General features: G+C 41.5%; 1 non-coding gene across 1 annotated transcript; it reads left to right on the top strand.

Annotated features, from left to right (window-relative positions):
• The first annotated feature begins 11,788 nt into the window (after positions 1 to 11,788).
• LOC113834459 lies at positions 11,789 to 11,895 on the top strand. Its single transcript, XR_003482965.1, has one exon. It is a non-coding gene; the product is annotated as a U6 spliceosomal RNA (small nuclear RNA).
• The last annotated feature ends 663 nt before the right edge of the window (positions 11,896 to 12,558 follow it).

Raw genomic sequence — 12,558 nt, forward strand, 5'->3', positions numbered from 1 at the left:
GCAACGTTTCCCACACGTGAAATGGTGAAGGTGGAAAGCTTTAGTTGGCTTTCTGTCTGTGGGGATAACTGACCTTTTACTCTGTGGCCAGTCTAAAGGCAAGTGTCTGAACTAGAACTGTTTTCTTAGGAAGACCACACAAGTCCAGTAAAACAAGACCTCCATCCATCTCAGATGAATTTGACCCTACTTATGAAATGCTAACCTTGGCATTATTGTAGTACAGTACATTCTCCTCTGAAGGCCAATTTTCACTACAAAGGTACTCTGAGTCAGTCGAAACGGAATAAAACTGCCCTCCTCCAAACCATGTTTGTGACCTCCAGGTCTTCTTTGAAAGGAGGCAGGGGCAGATGAAGAATTCAGTTCCTTGAACCATAGATATTGGTTTTCTTTCCCTCCTCACAAGGTTCTATTATTAGAGAACTATTTCTACATTCATTGTGAGAACTTGATAGACCACATTACTGAAGTTCAGTTTCTCCTCCATCCCTCTAATACACAAGTTGTAGGTACTTAATCTGGAGTCAGAGAGGGACAAGAATTGCCTGGAGTTGCACAGCCATTTGGCAGCTCTGTGTTCTCACTCTGTAGATCAAGCTGGCCTGGAACTCATGGAGATCCACCTGCCTCTGCCTCTCCAGTGCTGGGATTAAAGGTGTGTGCCACCACCACCCAGCTGGCTCTGTGTTCTTTCGATGCTTCTACATCCTCTTCCTTCCTTCCTTCCTTCCTTCCTTCCTTTCTTTCTTTCTTTCTTTCTTTCTTTCTTTCTTTCTTTCTTTCTTTCTTTCTTTCTTTCTTTTTTCATTTTCCCTTATCTGTGTCCTGTCAGACTACAGCACCAGCTGCTGCAGTCTTTACTCTCTGGGGGAGGTCATGAGCCATCAACCATCAGTCTAGTGTGGAAGTGTTCAGTAAATGTCCAGCTGCAGCTGGCATAGAACTCAGGTGGCTCTCCCACCTAAAGCTGACAGGGTTGGAGAGGAGCAAATATCGTGCATGTCTGGGTTCCATCAAATCCCTGACATCTCAGAAGAGTTAGAGGGACCTGTGCTACTAGTCCCCCAACACTTGCCTGTGTCTCTTCCTGTACTCTGTCTTCTAGCGGATGGCCATGTCATAGTTAAGAACCCACTGCAAGTCCTATCCTGGAGCCACCTGTGATCCTCAGAGCCCATCAGTTTACCCTCACCTCAACTCCCACACCAGTCCATTCCCTGCCTGTGCCTTCTGCTGCCTGCATAGTTCCCAATCAGTGAGTTGCTCTCCAAGGCTAGTACCCTGGCTTTGTGATTCCTGGGTGTGATGGACACTCTGCCCTGCCCTCCAATCTATTTGGCCTTAAAGGAATCCTTGCAGTATTATTAGAAACTAAGAAAAATATCTGCTTGTGTCATGCTTCACTTTGGTATTCAGGTTGCTTTTTCCTTATCCTCCTTCTATTTTTAATAACAAATGTATTATTATTAAATTTTACTAAATTCTACAAAGCAAACAATGCTTATTTTACCAACAAATGTTTTCTTCATGTGTTTCAAACATGAATAAACAGTTAAAACAACTGGAGAAATGTCTCAGTTGTTAAGAGCACTGACTACTCTTCCAGAGGTACTGGGTTCAAGTTCCAGCACTCACATGGCCGCTCACAACTGCCTATAACTTCAAGATCTGACACCCTCACACAGATATACGTACAGGCAAAACAACAATGCAAATAAAAATAAATAAGTTTTTAAGTATATATAACGGATTTGTCTGTCTTAATATCTATATTCTATTTTAAAAGTGGTTACACTGTTTTTCAATTTAAATTAAAAAAATATATGCAATCTCCCTATTCAAATCCTCAAGCATTGGCTTCCACGTTTATCAACAAAATGTACCATTCTTATTTTTTAATACCAAAAGCCAAATGGTGTGAACTAAAATAAACAGATCCATTTTGACCTAATCTTGCACTTAATTCTTGGCTACCAAATTAATCCCCAAATTCACTCACATAATTACTTTTCCTCCAGGCTGACAAAATCTATGGTTGACTATGAAGAGAGTTCCATTTTGATGATAGCTGATAAAATTGATGAAGTTCCTAAAGGTTTAGTTTCAGACTTTAAAAGACAAAATTGAAGACTAAGGGTCCAACTTAGTGTGTAGAAGTGCTTGCTTGGCAAGTGTGAGGACCCAAGTTTAAATCTCATGAACCCATCTAAAAGCTGGATGTGTGCTGTAAATGCCTGTAATCCCAGCACTTTCACAGAGTGAGGCTGAGATAGCAGGATCCCTGGAACTTCCCTGGCCAGCTATACCAGCGCTTGTGGCAGAAAATAAAAAATAAAAAAAGAGAGACCCTGCCTCAAAGAAAATAGAAGGTTAGGTTGGTTGTCTTCTGACCTCTACAAAGGGTGGTCAGAGAAAACCAAGGGGAGAGCAAGGAGTCAGAGCAAGGGGAGGTTAGAGCAAATCAAGCTGCTACCTGTCCTGCTATTACTCCAATCCAAAGGCAACAGTCAGACAGTAGTAACTCAGTGAGGCCTGAAATCAGATGCATGCCCCCTAGATGTTCATCGTCTAGAGAAGGAAGAACCAATGAATGCCAGGAGCTAAGAGGAGATGGATAGGTGACCATGTCAGCAGCTGAAATGAGGAAGGAGAAAGGCTTAACCCAGGGAGGAGGGAATAGTCATGGGTCACATGCCAGAGAAGGTTGACATTGAAGCTAAGTAAAGACCTGGTAGCAGTGGGGTTTCTTGCTGGAAAAACTAGGTAAGTGATAGTGTTTCTGTTGTTCTTTCTTCTCCCTTACTTCTTCCTGAAAACATTGAGGTGATAACTAATTCTGTTCTTTAAAAGCCTAGACATCCAAGACTAGATGTGGTGGTACACATTTATGATGTTAACGCTTGAGATGCTGAGGCAAGAGCAAGGACAGCTCAGGCTACACAATGAGAACCTGTGCCAGAACAAAACAAAACCCAGACTGTGTAAGGTCTCACCTGTAATTCCCAGCACTCAGGTGGTCAAGGCAAGAGCATTGCTCTGAATTTTATGCCAATCTAGGCTACAGAGTGAGTTCCAAGCTAGCCTGGACTACAGAGTGAGACCCTGTATCAAAAACAAAATGAACAAATAAATAAATAAATAAAAACCAAAACACCCCAAACAAAAATACAGACATTAATTTAATTTACACACTTAACCCAGCTCAGAGATTTCTGTGTCTCTTAGGCTCATCAAACCCAGGAGAAAGGCTTTTCCATCTTCCCTTGCAGCTAAGATCCAGACACAGGGCTCCATTCAGTAGATACTAGGATTTATTTGGAGATTAATGACATCAAGAAGGGTTTCCATGAAGCCCAGTCTGTCAATGGTGGTCATGGGTTACCCATTCCTAGAGGTACCTGAGACAGAGGCATTAAAGATGACCACAAGACCCTATGTCCATTCATGGAGCTGGTGACTTTGCCTGTCTGTGCAGACACTGTGTCTCCACCAGGTATTTCTGCAGTGTGATTAAGTCTTACTCCTGGAAGCATAACCTTTCACCCTCTCAGTCATTTTATGACTTTTCAACTAGCCCCTAATAAATCTCTCTTCTGTGTACTAGGTCAAGTGTTTCTGTTTGTCACTAAATTTGTGACTGATGGATCACTTCTCCTTGATAGTTTCCACTTTAAATAGGTAACGGTCACCTGATAGCAAAGGAAATACAATGGTTACACAGGATTATTACAAATATATAACAAGGCTTTAATTTGCATGAGATACTTTATGCTCATTCACTTCTTATTCAAATAACCTCAATACTACCAGTGAGGAAACAGAAGCTGAAGTATTATTTCAAGGTCACACAGCTAGTAATGGTGGAGTGGCTACTTGAATCCTAGCAAATGTGATGCTCATAAAGATTATACCTACTGTGGTATTAAAGAAGCTCATTGTTTGCACAGCCTTGTAGTTTATCCACTCCAACTCACCTCCCATAACTTGTTTTCTCTGGATCACCCACAACACAGCAAGAATGATTCATTCTTACAGGAGGATGTAGAGTATCTCCTGGACAGACTGCATTGCTGTTGCTGTTATTTTGAGACAGGGTATTACTGTACAGCCCGGGCTGACATCATTCTTGTTACATAATCCACCCTGCCCTTAAACTCAAGCTCCTCCTGCTTCAGCCTCCTAAGAAGTTGGATTACAGGTGTGCACCATCACACCTGTCTCTGAACTGATCTTAAAAATAAAATGGAACAAGAACATATCCTTGAAGTCATTCCATTACCAGGCAGCAGCCAGTAAGACTGGTTAGGATAAGTCCTGGTGCAAACAATAAAAACAACAATTAGCCATACTCTTGTAGAAGTTTTTGCCAGGAAAACAGGAAGTAGAGACAGGCTCAAGTTTGGTTAAATGGATCCATACTTTCTCAGACCCGGCACTTTTGTCTCTCTATTCTGCAGCCATAGTGTGACCCTTGACAGCTTCAGACACCGTGGCTTAAGTAGTCTCCTAGGTGTGGAAAGGTTGGATGTTTAACCTTTTCCTGAAGCCTCTTACTCTTGTAGGTCTCACTGGGTGTTACCGTGTTATGGATCCTTTCCTATGTCAGTCATGGCATACAGGGGTGAGATCCACATGCTCAGCTTAGGTGATTCATCTGCTCAGGAAAGATGGGACTTGCCACCATGTCACCGCCATGCTGCCTGTCGAACAACTGCACACTTAGGCTCTGTATCAAGAAGGCAGGCAGGTGAAAGTGGCTGTTGGATAAATAACAGAAAGGTCTGTCAGTAACTGAGAGGCGTTTGAAAAGAACACTGTGTATACAGTGGGAAACTGGGGCTTCTGCTCCAGGATGATTTATTTTCTCAATAAATTATTTTCTTAGGTAGTGTTGAGTGCTTGACACTCATTTCTGGCAAGTCACTGAACCTCTCTGGAATCTGACTTCCCTATCTCTGAGGTGAAATGACCATAATAGATCATTTTGAGGCCTGTATTAGTTACTTTTTCTGACTCCTATGACCAAATACCTGGCAAGAAGCAACTTAAGGGCAGGAAACGTGGTTCAGTAGTCAAGAACATTTGCTGCTCTTCCAGAAAACCTGAATTTGATTCCCATGTCTGGTGGTTCGCAGCTACCTGTAACTCAAGATCCAAAGGATCCCAAACCCTCTTCTGACCTCCACGGGTAACCAGACATACAGATACACACACACACACACACACACACACACACACACACACACACACACAAATAAATAAATAAATAAATAAATAAATAAATAAATAAATAAATAAATAAACAAATAATTTTTAAAGGTGACCATGCTGGAAAAACCCACAGAAACAACTGACCTGAGCAAGTGGGAGCTCACGGACCCCAGTCAGACAGCTGGGGAACCATTGAACATGCATATCAGTGAGGAGGCCTGGGCAGTCTATGAGACCTCTGGCAGTGGAACCAGTATTTATCCCTAGTGCGAAATGGACTTTGGGAGCCCATTCCCCATGTATCTCAGCCTAGATACACGGGGAGGGCCTAGGCCCTGCCCCAAATGATGTGACAGACTTTGATGATCCCCCATGGAAGGCCTCATCCTCCCTGGGCAGTGGATGGGGGTTGGGATGGGGGAATCGATGGAGGGAATGAGAGGATGGGAGGGAGAGGGAACTGGGATTGATATGTAAAATAAGATTATTTATAATTTAAATAAAAATTTATTTTAAAAATGTGACTTAACCCAGGAAGGATTTACTTTTCCTCATGGTTTGAAGGGTTACAGTCCATCATGTCTGGGAAGACATGGTGGTGTTGGGCTGCTTGATACATCAAATCAACAGTAAGGAAACATAGGGAACTGAGACATGTTTGTTTCCATTTTTTGAGACAAGGTTTCTCTATGTAGCCTGGGATGTCCTGGAACTCTGGAACTCACTATGTAGATCAGGCTGGCATTGAACTCATGGAGACACACCTCTGCCTGCCAAGTGCTAGGATTAAAGGTGCACAGCACCATGCCTGACCCCATGAGTTTTGATTGTCACTGTTCCTTCAGCTTGCTGCTGCTGTACAAATCTCCAGCTGGAGAGAACTGTAGAAGTCATCTCAATGGAATTCTCTGTTTATAAATTAAGAGACTGAGGTCCATGAGATCATCTGTCTTCTCAACCCAGAGCCTATCTTTTACTCTACTAAAGCAAAAGAGACATACTGAAATAGAACTTCACAGAAGTGAAGAAGTTCAAGGGCTCGTTCTCCTGTCTGGGTCGATTTGCAAGACTCCTGCCCCCTGAAGATTTCCTCATGATCTATTATCACTGATAGGATTCCTGAAACACTAAATCTCCCCTGTGACTCAGACTGAGTTCAAACATGTGCTTTCAGGGACCATCAATTGTCCTGTGCACTTCGGACATTGGGAAATGATAAATATTTAAAGAAAATGTATGGAATATGAGAGTGAATGGTTTTAGGAAGTTGAAGTTTGGGAGAAAATTTACAATCACCAGCAACACATAAATGCTGCTCAAGAAATATGAGCAAAGAGAATCAGAAAGATAATTGATTCTGGGTATAGAGATGAATGTCTATAATCCCAGGACTTGAGAGGCTGAAGCAGGAAGATTTCTGGGAGTTTAAGGACATCTGGGCTACATAATGAGCAATTAGGCCAGCCAGACCTACATAGCAAGGTCTGTCCAAGACACACACAAAAGATAAGTGGATTTCCTGATTTTGCTCTTTCTTCGGTGTCAGATTTAAGGATATTTTACTGAAAGGACCTAAACAACTCAATAAAAGGATAGAAGCCCCCAAGACAGGAGAAATGCCATAACAGCTAAGCATTTTCCTAGCTACTGAAGATCTCCCGAAGAGAACACAGAATCACTGTCGCTCACACAAGAGACTCATGGAAAACAGCTCACACCGGAGAACTCAGAAAGGCTGAATGTCTTATTTTCAGAAACAGCCATTAACAAATCCTCCTCCTCCACCAACTATGGATTCACGAGCTTGGCACTGGTCTTGAGCAAAATTCTGTAAAAGATTATCCCACTAATGACTTATGAGCACTTACAAATTAAACAGCTTTTCTCTAAGCCAGGAGTTTCTTACTCAAACAACTCTCACCACAGTGCTCACGTTTCCCTTTTTGGTTGAGGCCATTAGATATGCAGAGTAAAACACAGGGTGCCCAGATGACAAGATGACATGACAGCTATTTTGATGTCACTTAAGGCAGAAGTGCAGAAAGATAAGCTGGATAGAGGTACTGTGTGGTGACTTCATAACCATAACCAGTGAGTACCGATTAATGACGGACAGTGATGTGGAAGCAGAGCCTAGGTAGATGCTTCAGAGATCTGGACTCTTTTGGATTGTCCATACTCTATTGCATGTCAACAATGTCAGGCTGTACATGTGCCATGCTCTCTGTTCTTTGTAGAAGGAAATTTCTGTCCATCCCAGTCCTGCAGCCCTTTAGTCCCAAATAAACACACAGAGGCTTCTATGCATTATAAACTGTTTGGCCTATAGCTCAGGCTTCTTATTGGCTAACACTCTCTGAATTGTTAACCCATTTCTATTATTCTGTGTATCTCCATATGGTCTTGGTCTACCAGTAATGCTGGGTCTCTTTCTTCCTTGGCAGATATATGGCATCTCTCCTTTGTCTTTCTTTGTCCTGTATCTTTGTTTAGAATTCCCACATAACTAAATCCTGCCTTTCTATTGGCCAAAACAGCTTTATTCATCAACCAATAAAAGCAACACATATTTGCAGCATACAGAAGGACCTCCGACATCAATTCTTTGTAGACCTCCTTGGTCCATAGTCCTGGACAAATAGGTAAATGTAGGTAGCCACAGTTTGGGCCAGTGGCTCCAAGTTCTAGATAGAGATACTGAACACATTGCCTTAGTGATATAGTTCATGTTGATCTTATCCTTTATTATTATCTGGTCTTACTTCTGTTGCACCATTTCCCATACCGGAAACTATTCAGGCATACGTACTTATAGCACTTTGATGGACCATACTTTTTAAATTTATGTTTTCATTGTTTTTTTTGGGTGGTGGTGGTGGTGAGATAGGGCCTCACTATATAGCCCGTGACTTGCCTGGAACTTGCTATGTAAACCAGACTGGCCTTGAACTCACACAGGTTTTCCTTCCTCTGCCTCCTTAGTTCTGGGATTGAGGGCATCCACCTCCATGACCAGATTGTTTTAACTTCTTCTTTTTATAGTGGTGTGTGTGTGTGTGTGTGTGTGTGTGTGTGTGTGTGTGTGTGTGTGTTGCATGTACATGATTGTAGGGCTCGTGTGCCTATTGCGCACATGGGAAAGCCAGAACAAGGCACTGATTTCCCCCTTACTGTTTGAGATAGGCTCTCTCATTGACGTGGAACCTTGCCATTTTGGCAAGGCTGGCTAACCAAAGACCTCTTTTGACCCACTGTCTTTGATTTCCAATGCTATTGCAATAGGGATACACAGCTATGCCTGGCTTTCAATGTGAGTGTTGTGGATATGAACTCAGGTCCTCATGCTTGCAGAGGAAGTACTCTTACTCACTGAGCCATCTTCCTGGTCCTCTACCATGCTGCCTATGCTCTCTGACTGCAGCATCCTTCTGTCTTTTCCACATACTTCTTCATCTACCTTACAACCTCACCCCATAGTTTAGGATGCAGCTAAGACTCTTGTCTTTGGAAGCCTTTTATTACTCCAACTCTCTCACTACACCAGTCCCAATAAATTCTTCCCCATCTGAATTTTGATGCTAGCACCAATGGCCGTATTGATAATTATCACAGTTATTGCAGTTCCTTATCTTCATTCTCGGCCTGTGTTCCCTGTAACCTTCTCTTCCCTTAATTTCAACTCATTATGGATAGAAACTAAATCTTATCCATAGCCTGGCACTTAATAGAGGCACTGAAAAAGAATAAATAATTAAAAATGAATGAATGAATGTCTTGTATAAAAACACATTATTCTGTTTCTTTGTGACTAAGTCTAAGCTTGCTGAGAATCACAATTACATTTCCATGTAGGCTGATCCAGCTTCCTAAAACACACACACACACACACACACACACACACACACACACACACACACACACACACACAACTGTAGCTTCCCTTCTTGTCACCTGCTGTCTCAATAAGGTCTTATAAATGCATTGAAACCACAGCAGACCTCTCCCCTGGCACAGATAAACCATACCTCCATAATCTCACAGAGCCTGCTGGGGCTGCAACTGACTTAGGTCATTGGGAACCACATACCCAAAGTTCAGTTTTTCAAGGCTCCTTTCCTGTCATCTCCTAGAAGTCACATTCATAGCTATCTGGACAGGGAGTATTTTTAAACACCTTGTCTGCATTCTTTGAAAAGGGAATTGAATCTCACTCATCTTATTCCTTTTCTCCCAATTGCCCCAGAATGTGCTACCTTGTTTAAACGCAATTGGATGAGGAAAGGCAGGAAGAACCATGCAACCTTCCCAGTGTTCTAGGAAGACTCTTCATTATCATGGGATCTGAGCCTTTTAAAAAGGATGCTCTGTGCTCTAATGAAAGACTTCAAATTCAAATGGGGGCACCAAATGCAAGTCAGCAGGCATTTAAGTCTCTGCCAATTATTCAGTCCTCAATAGCTAGAGCAGGCAGTGTTTGTTGCAGGCTGGCTGAGATGCCTGATGGGAAGACGGGCAGTCTGGCCTGATACCAATACTCCCGAGTCTATTCTGGACCCACATGATGGAAGTTGGCAGTCGGTACCCACCAAAATGCAGGGAACCATGCCCTACTGGTGACCCTCATCATTCAAGTCTGAGATTGGCCTCACATGCAGATTCTGTCACACCACAAGGACAAAGGCCTGGTCCTCTGGAGCAGACAGACAAGGGTGTGACTCTTCAGTGTGATCATCAGGTCTCAAGGGAAACCAGACCTTCTTAATTACTTATAAAGAGTTAATAGTGTGCATATAAAGAGCTTTCTGTTTTTAATCACAAGGCAAGTAAAAAAAAAATGCTTGGGTTTTTATAATCATTGTTTGATACTCTGGTCTCTTTGTGGAGCTCTCATCTGAAGCAGTCCAAGTAATTAATGGCTAATGCTGTTTATATTAATATTATTATAGAACTTTTCATTGTCGGTTCTGTGTCCTCCAAGTATCCTGGCTGGAAAACTCTAGAACACTGAGATTCTGTGCAAACAAGGGGCAAGAAGGCTTGCTAGAGTGTGGATTATACACAGTCCTCGTGTTTTTGGCTATCTCTTTATGCTATGAAGGGACACTGCTGCTGCGTATTGTTTGCAACTCGTGCCTAGCAGGTGGTCAAAAATTTGAAAGCATGCTAATAAGTACGGTTAGCCATAGCAGTAAAAGGGCCACTGATGACAAGTATAAATTAGTATGCCTAGTTCCAGACTTCCCAGGCTTCTGTGTTTAAGATCAACATAGTAATGCATCATTATGCTAGCCTTTGTGATACTTATATCACATATTATCATATATGGCAATATATGATGAAAAATAATGGATTGGGCTGGAGAGATGGCTTAGTGGTTAAGAGCACTGACTGCTCTTCCAGAGGACTTGGGTTCAATTCCCAGCACCCACATGGTGGCTCACCACTGTCTATACTTCACAGGATTCAACACCCTCACATAGACATACATACAGGCAAAACACTAACAATAAATAAACATTTTTAAAAAATAATGAACTATGGTATATTAATATAACCAATATAATCAATTAAAATTTATATGTGAATTCTATTTATTCATCTAGACACACACCCATTATTTGTTAAGATAAAAGTATACAAAATACATGCATAGCCACACTCAGACCTCATCAGAGTTTATTTGTGGAGCAGATGGTGGTTGACACAGAAACTCACAACTGGTTATAGCGGACAGAATAAGTGCCTGTAGAGTCTTCAGCCACAAATGGGACATCTATGTCACACCCCTCTCCCCTCTCCCACAAGGGTCCATTGTGGGAAGAGGTGGTGTCGGGGGCAGAAAGATTGTAAGAGTCAGAGGTCAGGTATGATTGCAGAGAATCAGTATCTTTTAGATATGACAGGGCCACTACACTCATGATCTCACAACAGCTGTAGTCACCTGCACAAGACCTGCATAAAATTAAGGCAGTCAACATACCAGCATGGAGAGGAAATGGGCTTATAACATTAAGCCTAGCTGAGGAGCAATGACAGCTAATGACTTAATTGATAGTGTGACCCCTGATAGGTTGATCACGTTCCACTGGATGGCCCAGCATCCACAAGTATATAGATAGCACAAATTGGACTCAGTGGGTAATTAAAAAACAAGAGGGCATGAAGCTTGGAGGAGATGGGGGTGGAGGTGGTGGGGAGGACTTAAGAGGGTTGAGGGATGAATGTGATCAAACTACATTTATACACAATATGGAATTCTCAAAGAACTAATAAAATATATTAAAATAAACAAAAATCTGGGTGTAGTTGTACACACCTTTAATCCCAGTATTCAGGAGGCAGAGGCAGATGTATCTCTGTGAGTTTGAGGTTAGCATTGTCTACATAGTGAGTTCTAAGATAGCCAGGGCAATACAGAAAGACCCTATCTCAAAACCAAAGCAAACCAACAACTGAACAAACAAAAAACATGCACAGTAATTCCATTTTGCAAAATGTGACTTATATATAGTATCATTCCAATATTCTTGAATGGAAGAAAGCACAGAAAAAGCACATCAAAATATTAACAGTGGTGCTCGCTTCGGCAGCACATATACTAAAATTGGAACAATACAGAGAAGATTAGCACGGCCCCTGTGCAAGGATGACACGCAAATTTGTGAAGCGTTCCATATTTTTGTTTTTTGTTTTTTTTTTAAATGGAGTGTGCTGGATGTCTCTACAATTTTGTTCAAATGACTGCAGAACCTGGAAAAGCTGTTGCTGCTATTGATGCAGAACATATTGCCATTATTACTCTCTCTCTCTCTCTCTCTCTCTCTCTCTCTCTATATATATATATATATATATATGTATATATATGTATATATGCTAATTGAAACTCAAATACATGATGAATCCAAGGTGTTTCCATGAGTGCTCAACTGTGCATGCAAATTTGATTTCATCTTTAGTAAGTAGCAAAGTTATATGCTTGCCAAAAAAAAAAAAAATAAGTGACACACTGGAAGACAAATGTCACACAATTTCAATTTTATGTGTAACCTAGAAATGATGAACTTATGGAAACAGCAGAATTGTGGCTATTAGGCTTCAATGTGGGTCTTTTAACAATGGGGAAACGATTGGTTTAGGATATAAAACTGCAGTTGGACAAGAGACATGGACTCTCTGAAGTCTTGAGGTCTACTGAGAGCATGATAAATATGGTTGATAACAATATGCTATATTTTAAAAATTGTGAGATAGTATACTTTAAGTGTTCTCAAAACAAAAATGATGAATATGTGTGATATAACATGTTAATTGGTTTAAGTTAGCAATGCCATTGTGACTATACTG

This window comes from Cricetulus griseus, chromosome 2 (genome assembly GCF_003668045.3).
Source record: "Cricetulus griseus strain 17A/GY chromosome 2, alternate assembly CriGri-PICRH-1.0, whole genome shotgun sequence".
Taxonomy (NCBI): domain Eukaryota; kingdom Metazoa; phylum Chordata; class Mammalia; order Rodentia; family Cricetidae; genus Cricetulus; species Cricetulus griseus.